Here is an 18272-nt window from a genome sequence, read left to right as displayed (position 1 = left end):
TCAGGTGTGAGATAATTTCTGCTCTGGAGGCCTTTGGGTGTGGGCCAACAGTTTATACAAGGTGCTAGGCATTGAGCTAAGCGGAGGGAGAAGTTTCGGGTTGCTTTTCCCGGCCCTCCACATCTGGCCCCCCCACCATCTGGCCCCCAGAATGTACGGCTATCCATACAGAGCCCACACGTAACGACTAAAGTCCAATCTGCTATTTCAGAATGTGATCCTAGTACTTTTCAGTGACACTGACTGACTTCTGAACACTGGATCGATCTCGTTTATTTCTTGCTAGTAAGGCAATTAATATGGAAATGACTCAAGCATGCTCTGTGACTCCAGCTGCCATTTTAGCACACCCAAACTACCGCCTCTTGAAGCAGAAGCTTTGCACATTTTTTTGTTTTGCAGTTTGTGCACTTGCTCTCCATCCTTGAGCTCATGGCTTAAATCTCTGCAAACAAGGCTGGGAGCTTGCCTCCCTACAGCCTTTCCACAAAGAGCTTTGACAAAGCCTTTGCAAAATTATCTCACAGGTGATTACAATAACCCTTCAAAACATTTTTATAACATTTCTTGTTCCACAGCTAATTAGAAGCACTGTTTCTATGGCCTAATTGTACCACTGAATTTTAAGGAAATGATCACCCTAAAGGCAGATGTTCTCGTGGAAATTCTTCATTAAAAAGACGAGGCCTGGCTTCTAATAAACCTGCTTTCATGTTTCAAGAAATGCTCTCAAAACCAACAACTCCTGCTGTGCAGTGTGTGCATGGAGTCACCTGCACTGCACCAGATGAGGGGTTACCAAGTGAGAACCACTCGCGCACACAAGTGTTTGCACAATCAGGCCTCCAGCAGATGACTACAGAATTGTAACAAAATAATAAAACTTCTATAAGCAATGAAAATACCACGATTCCTCAATTTCCTTTGTTTCCTTTACTCCCGTCCAGAGAGCCATAACTCCTCGTCACGTGTTAATAAGACATTAGGAAGTTTATTTCGACACTGTGCTTGGGTTTTGTAGATAAGTATAGAGAAACTGCTCAGCAATGTGAAGGTGTGCTTTCTATATGAGATTTTCAAACGAAGAAGAATGATAAGCTGTTAGACCTTTAAACTGCATCATTTCATCTGATTTTTCAAATATCCGTAGCTTACCTTTTTTACGACAAAGGAATAGTTGAAATACATTTTCTATAATTATTTTTCCATTAAAGCAAGTGCTAACCATAGTTAACATTTTTGATTATTCATATCTATACAGCTACAGTCTAGTTTTCATGAAATCTATTTTCCCTTCCAGAAAAGAGTAATAATAATGTCTGAAGCCTCTTTTCCAGTATTTAAAGATCAGAATCGATTTGCTCTGTCCTTACGAGGTACCCAGACATTTCGATGTACTGTACATATTAGTCTGGGGACCTTCACTAATATTCACAGTATTTAAATGATAAATGCAATTTGTTGTTAAGTATGTTATTTTATTCTCGTGTAAATTGTTTTGTACAATCTTTAAAAATCTACAGTTTTGCATTTGTAGATATTAAAGGTAAGCAATTTATTTTGTGTTGTCCTGCATGTATATTTTTGCTGTAGATAAGTGTTGCTCTGTTTACTATTTCAGTACATTTCTGTTTAAATGAATAAGCTTACAAACTTTAATACAGTATATATATTTTCAGAATATAAACTTTTATATTTCTGTGGTAGGTTAGGGTATGCGTTTTAGGCAATCTTTTTCACTACTATTAACTGTTCTTTTAATCTATAATATAAAATGGTTTTGTGCCAATAGTTTTTAATTAGAAAAAAAAAAGGCTCTTTTAATGTTAGGGATAAACAAACAATTTTGTTTGGGGTTTGTTTTGTTTTATTTTGTTATTTTTTTAATTATTTTGCCAGCCTTTAAAGTTTTAAATGTAATTTATAAATGTATTGCATTTGTGAATAAGCCTTACCATTAGGTACAAGAAATCTTTAAAGCTACATAATGGCTTATGTAGTACTAAGGACTTCCCCAACTAATTGCTGTAAGAAAGTTAGCAAATCAGAGTACAGGGCCTTAAGTTTTTCTTGTGAAAAGGATAATACGGGTTGTTTCCTTCAAACAACATACTTGGAGTTGTCAGCATGGGCTTTGTTATATTTAAACTGTGCATTTGTGCTCCCAACCACAGTAGTTTAATCTCAGGCTTTGTGTGGCTGGGTCTATAAAAGTCAAATCTGGCTAAAGCCACCACTCTTTAGGAGACACTAAAGAAGTTTACATAAGAGACTTATAGACAATCTTAATCATAGTACATTTGGGTACTCGGTATCCTAGATGTGTTATCTGTGTCCGCCCAATTAACCATATGTTTTAAGCCATATTAAATCTCTTTACTGCTACTTTAAATACTACACTGAAAGTCATTCACTAGCTTGCTTGCTCACAGACAGGACTTCGATTTTTAGGGAAAGAAAATATTATGCCTTCCATAAAAACAAAGGACCAAAGAACTGCATTATTCTAATGAAGCGTTAGTTCCGTAGCCAGAGAACTAGCAGGACATTTGTACCGAAGATCAAAGAGTCTCTTTCTGCTACAAACACTGCATTCTCATCTGTGTCAAACGTAAGGGGAAAAGACGTGTCCACTGAGGATTGGGACAGGAGTGATGTTCAGCTAGGATGGCATGTCTATTGGTAAGGCTTATTACCAAACCTCTGAGATGAAGCAAAGAACCAAAAATTCACAAATTATGTCAATGTAAATTTATTTTCAGAACTTGCACAAGTAATTAATTGTAGAACTTCCCAAATTAGACCCTTAAGTTATTTTGTCAGAACGCCATGGAACAGACTAAAACAGTTTCTAATATTTGTAATGATGAGTACATATTATAATACTATAAGGGTACAGGCACCCCTATATCACAGTGTTGTAAATATTTTCTGAAACTGGTACAGTACTGAGGGACTTGTATCTTCTGATATATCAAATATTGACTGTCTAGATCAAATTGTACACAATTTATTTGTTGATGGTCCTGTAACTAGTGTATGGACACATTTCTGGGTGCCTTAGAAGTTGTATTTTTCATGTGTGTTAATATGCAGTATTTATACATTGTGAGAAGCTGCTTTGAATAAAAACATTGAAACTTCATTTCAATGCAGTCGTTTTCAGTTTTACATAATCAGAATGAATATGCTAAGCAGCAGCCACAGACCAACATTGTACATGATCTGGTATTAGATATGATAAAGCTATTCATGGACTTCTGCCTTTTCAAACAAAGCAGGCATACAGCAGGCGGCTTAAAAGAGCAGTGAAACTTAACACTATTTTTAATGGCACAAACCAGGGCAGTGGAAGCTGCTGCAATAAGCAATCTCTGCGATCATTCATCACCACCAATCCAATTTATCATTTCATTATGAAGCCCAAGAAAACCACCAAGGACTGTCTTAGAAATACATTTCTAGGACACCTACACTACAATCAATTCCACTGTACGACATGTACTCACCACCTAAAGCATCTCTGCTTTGAACCAGCTGCTGCATAGAGTGTTTTGGCTACAGAGAAGAGGATTTTGAAGTGCTTTCAGCCAGGGAGGCCTGGATCCAGCCCAGAACCCCTTGGTTTGCCTGCACACAGCCCTGAGCACTGATACCAACGGGCATCTCCCAGGACTGGAAGAGTAACTAAGAAACTTCTTCCTGGGGCAGCCAAGGAAGGGTATTTTTTACAGGGAGCCAGCGTCATCCAAAGCACCCACACACACTGCAAGACTTCAAACCATGACATACACTTCATTAAAAGGACAACAGCAATGTTCTAGCAATTACATTGGTTAGCTCTAACGTAGCAGACAGTGGTAGCAGTAACTGTGGTCAGCTACTTGCAGCAGAGGATTGAGCAATTCGGTCTCACTTCACCATCAACAAATCCAATTAATTATGACAATGACTGTTGTCAGGAATTAATTTACTGGAGTTTATGCTGGACTGTAAGCACAAAACAAGCAGAGTACGACACCTTCCTTGTCCAAACATGTCATTGATAAGGCTTTGTTTTTAACATAGATGACCAACATTTTCTTTTTAAATAAATCATTTTGAAAGGAAAGTAAATTCTTTAAAATCAAAACAATCTACACAAAGTTAAGAAAAACTACACAAACATTATGGGCTCAGGTTTTGTTTTAGCAAGGAAAGTGCTGATGCTTGTGGTTGTAAATTTTTGTGCCAACAAGCTACAAAAAGAGGATCCCAATAAGAAAGTACATACAAAGCAGCATTATAAAGTTAAGCAAACAGTTTATGGATTGCATGTGAAAAGGAATGGGCAGATATCAATCTAATTCAAGATCTAGAAAGCATTCAAACAGCTCAAAATACCACATGATCTAAAACACAACACTTCTCATTCTGGGCTCTGGTAACACAGACAGGTACAACAACACTGCATATGGAAAGAAAAGGAGCGGCTCTGAAACAAACAGCAAGTGAAAGGTGATGTGAAAAGCAGACTGCCATTTTAATGTGGGAGGCATTCAGAGTAAGCTGGGACACGGAGATTGAATGAGGACGCAGTGGTTGGAGGAGAAAGATGTGAAACTCATCCACCTTGGTGCCTTATTTTTCACGAAAACCCCTCAGAATATCATAAAAATTAATAAAATCTAACACATCTGCTTACAGCTCACATCTGACATCCTTAGAACAATCTGCTCTCAAAGCATGGAGAGAGTTTCAAGTTTCTAAGAAACAACAGAGCAACAACGTGCTCCCGAATTCAAACCAGTTAAATTGTGCTATAACTCGACTCCAATTTATACTATTCTCTTAGTTGTACAGAATTTGCTCATTACAGATGTAAAATAAAAATGGGACCCTTCAGAGCTCTGCTGGATACCAATTATTAAGCCCATCTGGCCTGATGTGGTAATTTTTACCTGAAACTGTCAAAAAGTACCACGGCAGAAAGAAGGGAATTTTCATTTCAGAAAGAAGAAACAGTTTATCACTTAGTAGGGAATAACTGAATTAACACAAGAGCATGAAACAAAGACCAGGAGTGCAGAAGAAGGAATGAAGGCTTTGTGGAAAGTCTGTCCTAGCATAAGGACGTGGCTTCTGCTTCTAACTGGTTGCATGGGAATATCTAAACACACGCATCATCTCCAGCTACGTGGAGATGAGCTACGCTCATTTTGGGGTGGGGGGTGAGAGTGTTAATTATCTTAAAATCTACAACAATTTTTATCATAGCAACATTCACTGAATGCCATCCTTACCAAACTTGGTACAAAACTAATAACGCTACTTAATGAATCAGGAACAATCCCAGCAATTAAAATTCCACCTGTCCTCGAGCACATTTTCACGTAACAGGCACAGCCTTCATCCACAAGGGCAGGTCACACCACCGGAGCTGTGAACTGACAGACACAGTACTCTATGCTTTAACCTTCTGCAGCTCTCCAGTCCCATTTACCGATTTGGGTTCCAGATGACCGTGTAATGTCTGTGGAACTTACTTCATTGGCCATGGAAATACGTTTCTGCACAGCTATCAAAATGAAAATGCTCCTTGCAATTAAGAGTCACGTCTGAAACAGGCTTTTGAACTGCTGCATCTAACAGTGGAGTTTCTGTAATGAAAAATGATTTAAACACTAAGCTGCAATCTTGACTTGTTAGGATTAAGTTAATTACTATCATCTAGAAGTAAGTTATTCACAGTCATCCAGAAATGTGTTTCTGACGTGTCTGTAAATAAGTGCTACAATTTCTAATGCTCCCAAAAAAAATCAGCAGTTTCACACTGCTGTCCTGTCAGCCTTCTGGTTGGTGATTACCTGTGCTGCCTGCAGGGCTCCAGGGTACGCACTTGGTACAAGAGGTTCATTAAATGGATAAAGGCATTCACATAAAACTCTTCCCATGCCTAATTATTCAAGATCTGCATTATCTTAGCCTCTCATTTGTTTATTTTGTATGCAGCTGCAGTGAGTTGTTTATCAGGGACTCAGACTCTGGCAAGCAATTCCCTCCAAGTCCACTTTTTGCCCATTAGGCTCATAATGAGCAACAACTCAAACCTCCTGCCAGCAGAGCTGCCAAGGGATTCCCTGCTGTTCCAAGGGTAGAGGTCAAATGAGCTGTGCTGATAGGCAGCAGCGTTCCCACTGCTTGCAGCGTGGGTCTGCACTCAACAACCGCTGCACCCTATTCCTGCCTTTATTCCTTAAAGCAAGCCTTAATAATATCAGTGGTCTGGCCCACTGTGGGATTTCCTGCCTTAATGACCTTTCATCACTCCCTGGCACAGGGCTGCTCCTAGAATGACATGTAATTTATTAACCATAGAGCAACCTGGGAGTTTCTTACGGCAGTGGCCAGGCTCACCCGAAGAGAGCAATGGGCAAGGTGATCATGATGCGTGTACCACCTCTAGCACCACGCTGCTCCTTGCTTAATCAGACCAGAAAAACAGGACTTCCCATATTTACATGTACCAGGATAAAAGACAGACGTATTTTCCTGGATGTTAATGTGATGCCTATTGGAAAGGAATACCTCAACACACAGCATATCTGAAAGGATTCATCTTCCACTCATGGACAGAATACAGACACAGGTCCTCCTCACATTATGGATCTTAAGTAAAACCACTTCTGGTACAACCTACGGAAGGACTAAACCAAACGTGAAAGAAACAGACTGCACTATGGCTGATTTGAAAGGCTAAAGCTATCCCAACCATTCCAGTCAGGAATGAGAAAATCCAACAGCGCTCCATTCGCGATGCAGGCGCTCGGTAAGCACACTGCACAACTGCACGGTGGCCGTGTGCCAACGAAATGATGAGTCAGCAGCCAGGGAGGGAATCAAGTGTCAAGAATGCATTTAACCCTCACTCCAGAGAACACTTTTTAAAGACCAGAATGAAAATACCCCATTGAAAAAGTATACATATATTTTTTTTCAGTAGCGCATGCAGACATCTCAATTTTCTTCCAACTTACAGAAGCAGTTTTAATTTAGGAGAAATGCTTAAGAAAATAGCAATCAGCAAAGTGGTGGAAAAGAGATTCATGAACATGTATCAGTCCAACCCTACAGCCCTTCTTCTGACAGAACTGCCACTGACAGCCCTGCAAGGCTGAGTGCAGAAGATTTTCATGAGGGCGTTATAACCCACAGTACCAAATACTTGCACAGACAAAAAAAGGAGCACATTTTCCTCATGAAAACACAGTTCAGCTGATCTGTCATACTCCCAAAGGAGTATCTGTGCACGCTGCTTTGCTTCACAGTATTCCTGTGAAGTGTTTGACGAAATCATGAGATTTCCTAAATCATTTTTAAATTAATCCCTCTTAAGAAATTCCCCACTGAAGCATCACTTTGCAACCTCACCCCAGATACACTATTCAGGAGAATAAAAAAAAAAGGATACAAAGATTGAGGATTAAAAACATGAAAAAGACTTGAAAGAGGCCCCAGTCCTCCAGCTGCAAATCTGAGCACTCATTTACAATGCCGTAGAACACTGCCAAACCAGTATGGTGGCATTTTATACCTACTTTCTTACTCACTTTCCACAGGTGTAAATAACCACAGTGGACACCTGGGGAGGAGGGGAGTGGAAGGGGAGAAAAAAGCCTCTAGTTATTATCTTCACAGTGTTAGCTAAGGGTGATTATAGGCTGGCTGTGGACTTCCAGCTATCCCATTAATGAACAGAGATGGCTTCCAGTTAGAGGCTGAGAACAGCTAGCTGTGCCATGCCTCATGCTGCTCCATCTTACACAAATGAGGGACTTTTTCACACATTGCATCGCTGAACTCCATGGCCTGAGCCATCTTGTATGGGAATTCAACTCACAGCCAGTGATATCCATTTAGTAGATGATTTAGTGGATCTCCTGGCCTGGATTAAACCTGAGCTGTGAAACTAAGAGCAGAACTTTTAGTACAGGCAGCTCACGTATGACAGCATGGAAATATTCAGTTAGTTTCCCCAGAGGGAATTTTTCTCCCATTCCTCTGCCCTTGTAAAGCCTAAGCCCAACATTTTGAGAAAGTCACCAGCGATGGCAGCAGCAGCTAAGCCCGGCTGGAAGGACTTTCGCCCCAGGCCTCCTTCCTCCAGATGTCACCAACTGCAGAAGAGGCTGCAGAGGAGACAGCTGAATCTGCACCAGAGAGACACTGGAGTTGAATACGAGCTCAACCAGGTGATAAAAATCTAGGACATCTGAAAGGCAGCAGCCTCCCACAGAGGAGCACAGCAGCAAGAAGGTTCTCTCTTCAAACACTGCATTCCCCTCCACCACCACCTTATGGACTGGAAATACAGAAATAGCACCAAAACAGAAGTTTGAAGGGAAACCCATGTAATTTGCCGTGGATGATTCTTTCACAGCTCACATTTAGCTTATACAAATGTGAAAACAGAACTGAGTCCCACAGAACTTCAGTTCTGAAAGCAAAACTTCAGTGGATTCTGGTAAACACCTCCATCAGAAATTCATAAGGGAAGAGGAATGAAAAAGATTGTCAGCTTACAGAATTATGCTCACAGTTTATGGAAGGAAATCATGACACATCTTTCCTGTGTGCAGAAAGCCCTGAGTAATCTCCCAGCATCACCCCAGCACTAATTCCAAGAAATCCTGCAGCTACAGAACTCTCCAGAGCACTCTTTCACATACCAGCACTCCTCCATTAAAAAAAAGTCCTAAGCAAAAAATCTACCAATTACAAATGGAAAATTATTTGCCCATTCTCGCACTCCTATCCCCAAACAACTTCTTTGCATGTATACCTCAGTTTGGGAAATTACAACACCTATAGATTAGCCCAGTTTACTGCTTACAACACACTGAGTAAATCAGGACAGAAAGAGACGGAATGAAGCGGCTCAAGAAGTGGCACCACAATTGCTGATTTAGCAGCAGAAGAGTCCAAACACTTTACAACTTGGAAACTTGCTCTTTGCAGGCTCTTCACACAGATAAGAATGTGAATTATTGGTGAGAATTTCATTTATATGTCTCTGCAATTTTTATGCAGAAAGCATAAGCACAGACTGCTTTAAATAATTTCAGATACTCAGCACTAAATAAGCAGCTCACTTTTGAGAAACAACCAAGAAAAACCATTCCACAAAATGTCATTTATTCCTTCAAATGGGGAGATACGTTCCATCAGGGTGGATGCTTAAGTGGAAATGAATCTCAGCGCAGAGACTGTTTTCAGCAACAGTTGTTAATTAAGCAGTAAAGTACTAATAAAAACTTAAGTCAGGTTGTATTTAAATACCACTATAATTATACGTAATTACAAAAAAAAGTGCAAAAACATTCTGCAATGAAATGCATTTTGCTTTCATGCATTATGCAAATCAGTTTAAAAACAGAAAGGATTCTAATGGCCACTACACAGCAGCCAGACAGGCTCTAATTTATAAGCAGGCTTCCCACTTCCCTAACAAGAGCTACAGTTGAGAAAAGAAAAACTTAGAAATATTCAGGGCACTCAAATAGGGCAGCCATGAACACCAGAAAGTTCCACTGTAAATAGACGGAAATTGCATCATAAATGGAAAAAAAAATTATTCCTATTCTTAACACAAGAACAAATAAATACACAGGAGCCGTGGAGCCAGCAGCTCTTCTGTGTAGTCACAATCTAAAACCAACAAGGAAGAGCTTGTCAGGAAGGCCACATGCTGAACTGGCAAGGGGTGACACAGCAGAAAGCACACTGCAGAGGTATGGCATTCCGTTCCAGAGTGGATGGGGCAACAGAGGCACCAAAATGCTTTGCCATGGATAGATATGGTTAGGGAGGTGGAACTCTGTGTGTAAGCAAAACGTGCAGGAAGCAAAAGAAGCCTCGCGAAATGGCTAATAGTTATAACTGAAAACTGTGTCAATGAAGATAAAAAGGCCAGAGGGGAAAAAAAAAGAAAAAAACCCAGCATAAGAATGAAGTTGAAATGCTGTCCCACAAAACTGCAACCATAGCAGAAATTAAATAAAATGTACCAGAGTGAAAAACGTTGATAATGTACTTATAATATTATCTTCAGAAGATAACAACCCGCAATAAGGAGAGAGAAATTCTGATTTTCCGTCAGCTCCTCTTTCTGCTGACAGGAGTTTGCCACTTGTGGTAGAAATGCAATAAATATCCAACACTGTAACATGTGCCAGAGCTGCTCACACAACCTTCATATTCCACAGTAAGAGCTGTTTGTATCTGTAAGGCTAATTAACAATAGGGTGCAGTGAACGTGAGCCCAGCTTCCAGAAAAATACTGTTCTTAAATCAAATATTAAGTAGTGTTCGCAGAACCACTATGACAGCAGACAGCTTACACAGTGCTCAGGCAAACTCTGCTCACACACAGTTGCCAGCTTTAGTGAGCATCAGCTGATAACAGCACACCACTGAGGCACATGTGGAACATGCTGGTAGTGACATGGCTTTCAGACGGTCATCTTTCCCACATCCCTAACCTTTGTATGTTCAGAAACATTCTTTCTTGGGAATTAAGTCATCAAATCACACTCCAAAATAGAGAGATTGGATTCGTGGAGGCTTAGATTCGTTTTGCTTGTGCATTACCTGCATATCATCTATAAACACACTGCATCAAAGATTGGTTTTGGTTTCTGATGAAAGCAGTGGCTCATAGGCTATGTGCACAGAAATAATGACATTTTTAAAATAGGAAGAAGGCCTCATTCATTTGATAAGAAGAATGATGCACATTTTAGAGATTCAAATCTTACCTGAAACATTAGAAAAATAGGTCATCTTCAATGGATATAAAAGGAATTACAGCCAACAAAGAACATAATGCCAAGCCCTCTTGCTTGCCGTGAGGTGCTCACTCTATAACTCAATTAATGCTTGAAATGAGAACATTTCTATTCTGCAAGAATTCCCAGTTTTTACTGCGTAAAATCTGCACTTTGAACATTAAGGAAGATGACATTTATATTATAGAAGAGTGATTTGCAGCAGGTTAATATTCCACTTTGTGAACAGATTACCAGAAAGAATCTTCCCTTGCCATAAAAGCCACTTTTTCCCTTGGATTCAGAAAGCTGATTTCACCACGTAACTGAGTCATCAAGGAGACTGCTGAGCAGCAGCACCAGCCAAGAAATGAAGATTAGGTTGCATCTGCTACTGCTCAGCTCTGCACCTTGCTTTGCCCAAATCCGTCTGCAGTCAGCCACCACACCGTCCAGCCCTCCCTTTGCACAACACACACTGCAGCTTGCTTTCCAGATGTACCAGCACACACAGCAGCACTGCCACTGGTATGCTGAGTAGTTACTTTTTGCCTTGCTGGGGGTCCTTATGATTCAGGCACTGCAGTGCTGGCCAATGTAAGACCAACATCCCCTATGTACATTTAGCCCACAGACTCAGTTCTTCAGGCTTTACAGAGGAAAGCTTTGATTTGAGAGCCAGTTGCAAGTTCATTCTCTGCATAGTTTTATGTTACGTTTTTAGGAGAATTACGTCTCTATTTCCTGTGGCATTATATATCCACTGCTGCAGATACCTCTCTGTTCTCCAGGGGTTGGTATTGGGGCCCATCCTGTTTAAAACCTTTATTAACGATTTGGATGAGGGAATTAAGCGCATCCTCAGTAAGTTTGCAGATGACATCGAGTTGGGGGAAAGTGTTGCTCCGCCGGAGGGTAGGAAGGCCCTACAGAAAGACCTGAACAGGTTGGATCAACGGGCCGAGGCCAAAGGGATGACATTCAACAACACCAAGTGTCAGGTCCTGCACTTTGGTCACAACACCATGCAGTGCTACAGGCTTGATCCCATATAAGACTTGGCTCAATTATGCAAGATGTTGTGATAATACAAAAATGTAGGTCCTATTGCATAAAAAGGAAAATTGACTATCAGAAATGCACAGCTATATATACAGATATAGGATATGTAATATTGATCTTGCTATACTAAAAACAATTTATTTATTTATTTATTTTTACCAACGTGAGTGAAAATAGCATCAAGCCCAGAGACAGGAGGCACGCCAGTTTTGCTTATCAGAGTATACCTAGCATTCACACAGATTCATTTATTTCAATCATCACAGTAGAAGGAGGTGTTTGAGATCAATACAAAACAGAAGGAGACAAAATACGTTTGTGTCAGATTTAAAACTAGGTTTTGAGGCTGAGAATTAAGGGACAAGGAGACAGCAGCTGAAAAAAAAGAACCCTGGGTTAACAGTGCAAATCATTACAACTACTAGAGAAGAACTGTTAAACAACTTCAGCAACAAAGCAGTTAGAAACTAACAGTGCAAAGCATAAAAATGATGACGTCAAAAATGGGGCTTTATTACACAACAGGACAGCTGAGTGCATTTTTTATACAGATAATTAGGGGAAATACAATGTTTCTTCCATGATTGCACTGTGGAATTACTCACTTTGTCTATGGATCCCCTGGCAGCCTGCACAGCGAAAGGTATTACAGGTGAAGTAGGACCCAGCCTAAATATGAGGGAGAGAGTAAAGCACTGATTAGTTTGCAAAGTACTCCAAAGTCAGCTAACAACAATGGTTAAAATAACTATAGCCACACAAAGATACTGAAAATTGAGTGTTCACAAAGTGCACAATGACTTCAACAACCAAACGAGCAGTTACTGGTACCACATAATTGATTTTATGAACACTTGATTCTAAAAATATAAAGATGCTGTTCTGTGACCAGTAGGAAGACAAATGAATTAGGGACCTCGAGCCAAAGAGATTTCATCTCAGAGAAAGGATGGCTCCTCACCTTTAGTCAGTAACCTCCTCTGAAAATACTGGAATTCTAATTCTAAAACCCCAAGGAACGATGGAATTTAAATGATCTGTGATGGTGGAAGACTGCAATCCAGGTTCAATTCTCTCCTCCAGCAAAACGTGCGGTGTGACACGGGAGCTGGTTTTAGTCTCAAACTGCAAAGATATTTAGGTACTGTCACTGAAAACACCTAAGCCTAATTGTATCAACTATGCACCATACCCCACCATGAGTCTCGAATCCCATCCAAATTCTTGTGCTAAGTTCCAAAGCCATGCTTTGGAGAGAAAATAAGAATAGACTGTTTAAAAGCTCAGACGCAAAATGGGAACGGAGAGACACGTTTGTTCCACATGTGCACACCGCTCAACCCTCGCATGACTCTCTTTCTCTGAGTACGAAGGTTCCTCTGAAAAATAAACATCGCACAGACTAGCCACTCGTGCACAGATGAGATGGAGTGTGCAAATAGAAATGTATATAAATGCAGAATTTAGTGACTAAGAAATTAGTCACTGGACAATTATGTTTGCAAATAAATAATACATTCTGCACGAATGCTGTCTACAGATCTCTCTTAAGGCAGGCCTCTAAGTAGTCTCAGACCAACAACAAAGCTCAGGCGCCTTTCCAGAGGTCAGGATTAGCATTAGGGATCTCCTGCTGAGAACCTCGACATTTTAATTTGCACTGGCCAAGACCTTCAGCAGATCAATCATGTAATCTCTATGGGAAATCTACCAAGGATATATAGAAAGTAAAAAAAAAAAAATGGGAAGGAATTCTAGAAGTTCTTTACAATAAAGGGCTATTTGGAGGTGGTGAGTGAACCTCAGCATTTAGCTCCAACACAAGGCAGAGAGCTGCAAGGGAGTACATATTTCCATTTGGGCAAAATTCCAATATTATATTAATAAACTGGTTTGTTTGTTTGGTTTTTTTTTGTAAACAGAATCAATATCCTGTTTAAAAGTGATTCTCTGAAGAGCAGAAAATTATAAAACATTAGAATTAATCAAACTTCTGCTTATGAAATTTTGTTAGATTTAATAGGTACATTTATGTTGTTTTTTCAGCATGTGAACACGTTGAAACATTGCCCCAAACATAGGTATGATGTGCTCATTTGAGACACACTAAAGCAATACTTTTTCCTCACCAAATGGTGATTCCATTAATTCTAAATGAATGCGATCTCTATTATCAGGAATCACGAATTTTCTTTTGCAAAAGGGCAAAACCAGTTCCCAGTTCAGAAGAAAACTTATCCAAAGCAGGGAGGCCTCTCTGGGAAACATCAGCAAAAGCAGGGACATGGAAGGAGGCCGCAAGAATGAAAAAGGCTGAAGCTCAGGAGAACAGAATGTCCAAAGAGATCAGTGATGTGGTTTGGCTTGTGACCCTGAGGAATATTAAAAACACTCAGAAAATACTGTTTGGACTGAATGCTGATAAGAAGCTTGGACAGATGAAGGATTTTGCAGTCTGGTTCAAAATCTAAAGTCATACAAGATCATCTCCTAAGATGAGAAAAAGTCTGCTGAATAGAAATGAGTTTATAAAACAAGATTACCATGCAAGTCTTAATTTAACCACAGCATTCATTACCAAACACACTTTAAAATACATCATACCCAGGGAAAGTTACTTTTAGAAGAAACTACTTACTCCGTCCAGACTGTCATTCTAAACCTCAAAACTTCCTTGCAGATTGAGCTATTTAAACTATCATACTGAATAACTGCAGCTTTTTTAGTATGACCTACGATGGAAGCTACACTTGAGAAAAATACAACTGAAAATATCTGCATAAATCAAGGGCTGAATATCACTAGAACTACTTGCAAGACTCAAATGCAGCTTTATTTACTGAGCCTTCCGTGTTTGCCCATTCACAAGCAGTAACTTTCTGTGAGGTCTACAGGAATCCTTGAGTGAGGATTCCCGAGAGAGTGTCCCACATTAGCTGTGAGCTTCACATCTGCTGCCCCACAGCTCAGATCACTGCAGTGTCTCTACCCGTGGTTCCACAAGTTGATGAGTGGCAGAGGAGACGCGACAGTTCATTCAATTACTCATTCTTCCCAACACACTTTTATTACAAAATACATCATTCATGTGGGGGAAGGAAAGTTATGCTATTAACAGCCTTCAACATTTCTACCCTTCCAATAACTCATTTCAACAACTCAACGGTTCAAGTCATCTCTCTCCTTTCTGTTACCTTTAAGAGACATGGGTGTTCTTACCATCAAGATGTCTTCAAAATGGGGCACTCAAATCTCTGACTTACAGAGTGCTCCCCATTTACACATACAAACAGAAATGTCTGCAAACTAAAACCTAAGACTACAAACATTCAGCTGTACTTGCATATTTTGCAAGTGCACAACAAAAAGGCAGTCTGCTCCAGGAAAGGGAAACAAAAGCTACAGATTGTTTTGCATATACTGCAAATGAAACGACAGATCATGGACAAGTTTCTCTTCTTTTGTGCTCTATCTTTCCTAAGACTTTTAAAATAAACACAAAACAATTCCTGCTTAATGCCCCGTAAGCATGCCTTGGGGTCTCTGCAGACAGCTGCAGAAAGTCACTAGTGCCACGACACAGTCAACAGATTTGAAACATTAACCACCACTACAGTAACATTATTTTCTGTTGTTACCTCTGTCAGCAGTTATTGCCAAAGGACATTTGTATGAAATAAAAATTCTGCCCTGTGTCACCAAATAAGGCTACAGCTCTTAGGTGTGTGCTGTACAGTGGCCAGACATGCAAGGCCTTTGTTTCTCCAGTCACAAATTTTGATATAAAGGACACAATAAAACCTCTCCATAGGTACTATTAAATAATAAAAGAAAGAATGCTTGGCTATTCTTTTGCACTCAAGAAAATAGAAGGATATAAAGATAGTGAAAGTTTAAACTAAACTGTCTTATTTTATACACATAGAGTCAATCAACTGGCATGTTGTATGCATGAGACTCTCACATGTAACTCATATAACTTGCTCAGCAACGAACACTGGAGCTTTCACACCTTGAAACAAGAAACAAACTCATCTTCCATGCTCTAAGCTAAGAGCAGCTTTGTTTAAGTGGTTAAATGCTCTTGTTCCAGGGCCAGCCACCAGACTGGGCTATGAGCTCACAGAGCAAGCTTGTCTATTGCAGAGGTTTTATCACAGAAAGTAGTACGAGGTTACACAAGGTTACTGTGGTCCCATTTAGGAAGGGTTCTCAGCCTGATTATTTGCTTTATACTTTAAGTCAACAAATCATTACAATGAAGCCCAACAAAGCCTCTCTCACAAAAACGTGCTTGGGTATTGCACAGCAGCAGCTTGGTAAGCTATAGCTATGCTACAGAAATCCCCCCGGCTTTGCAGCCCCAACAAGGTAAAGCGCAGCACAGCAACTCTGTTTTCAGTTGATAATGTCCTTGCCAGACTTGAAACGTTCATGCCAGTAGTCTGGCTAGATGGAGAAGAACAGCAGATAAGCAGGGAAGAGAATTAAAACACGTTTGGTAAGATAAGACTACACAAGGGGAAGGGAACACAAAGAAGCTGGGAAGCACCATACGTGGTGCCAGCAGAACAAGTATTTGGGAAAACAAGTAGTATGACACGGGCCTGGATGATGCAATTCCATATTACTCTTTGCCTTCTGCTTAGGATGGTTCACACACACGGCTTAGTCTGTTTGGAGAAAAAGGCTTCTTTTGACTTCTTTTGACTTCGCCCATGTCACTGCTGAAGTCGCAAGCACATCTGAAACGTGATGGGCAGCAGAGGGAACAGCAAGAAAAAAGGGAAGTCCATGTTAGGACACCTAAATGCTGCACAGTGGAAATTGATTTCACCCCCACCTCTGCTTTCTTTCCTCACAGATGGAAAATCTTTAGAATCAGACTTGTTCCATAATTCTGAGTGGAGATCCTAGTAGGATATTTCCGAGTGCTGACCAGCTGCAATGGGAGCCATTCCCTGATCATATGATGTACCACGTAGCAGTGGAAAAAACATAATTCAGGTCCTAGGAGTCTCTGTTTATAGGCAACCAGAGCTACTTTAAACTGTCATTAAGTTTGCTTTGCTTCAGCTCATTACCTGTAAAATGGGAACAGCACTCACATTTTTTAGACCATTTTGAAAAGAAATGATGATTGCAAAACAAACACAGCGGAGCAGAAAGCCTCTGAAGGAATTTATCAGCTTGTATACATGGCTCAGTGTAAATACTGTGCATAAGTCACTGGAAAAAAAAGCCAAGTTGGTGGCCATTTAATGTACAGAAAGTTCTTTTACAAATTTCACTCTTGCATTTTGACAATGTTCTTTCAACAGCTTGCACAAAAGATTTTTAGAAGGGGTATTATTCTCAAGCTTAAACTCAGCTGATGTATGAATTTAAAACAAACTGCAAAGCAACACGAATTTCAGCTTTTTGATGGAGGCAGCACATACTCAGATTCACGCATTTTCCAAGCGCTGCAAACCACACTGCAGAATGAGGTTGCACAGCAGATCTTCCTCTACAACACAACTTTTCTTAATGGAGATTATTTTACAATCCCCCTCATTCAGCTCCATGCGGAGCAAGAACTGCAGATGAATTCTTGCTGTTACAGAAAAGGAATTAACCATGAAACAACACCGAAAACTCCAAAAATAACTTACTCTTTTTGAACTCTAAGTACTTTGGAAAACACACACTGCTGGATAAGCGTGTATTCATTACTGAAAGCCTGGCTTCTGCACTACTGCCTCCATGCATGGCCATAACCAGCAACTGCAAGCAGGGTTTTCACTGCTGCTGAGAGGAGGAGGAGGAAGCATAATGTAGAACGGAAGACGTGCACTGCTCATGTACATTAAAAACCAGCTGTGAGTGCATGCATTCATGTGCAACAACTTCTGCAGCAATCCTATAACCACAGATAAAATTCAGACCATTTTTCTTGTCGCCTCCTCAGTCCCCGTGTACATCAGCTCTCCTTGCTGACACACCCCAACTTCCTGCATTCTGATCTCATGGTCTTTCAGCAGTTCTCACTATGAATCCCAACCCTCATGTTTCAGTCGGTTGCACTCCATTGGATCTACCAGGAGGCACTAACATTCAAACTGATACACAGAGAGGAATCTGAGATGTTCAGAGCATTTACGAGGTCGGAAATGCAGCTCTGCTGACATATTTACTTCATTCATTCTTTACTTTTTACTCCAGAAGTTGGTAGGTGGGGCAGATGACAGTGACAGCAGATCATTTGCCACTGATCTATAAGAAACAATACTAGGTTTTTACCAGTCTGTGTCATCTGCCAGAAACAACGCTGATGTATCCGAGAGTTCTGACACTCCATATTCTCCTACAGGTGTGAGTGAACACAGCAAGAAGCTGAGATCACATCAATTTCCCAAACCAGGC

The sequence above is a fragment of the Tetrao urogallus genome, assembly GCF_951394365.1.
Source record: "Tetrao urogallus genome assembly, chromosome: 12".
Classification (NCBI taxonomy): Eukaryota; Metazoa; Chordata; class Aves; order Galliformes; family Phasianidae; genus Tetrao; species Tetrao urogallus.
The sequence above is the reverse complement of the archived record's forward strand: the minus strand, read 5'-3'. Positions refer to the sequence as shown.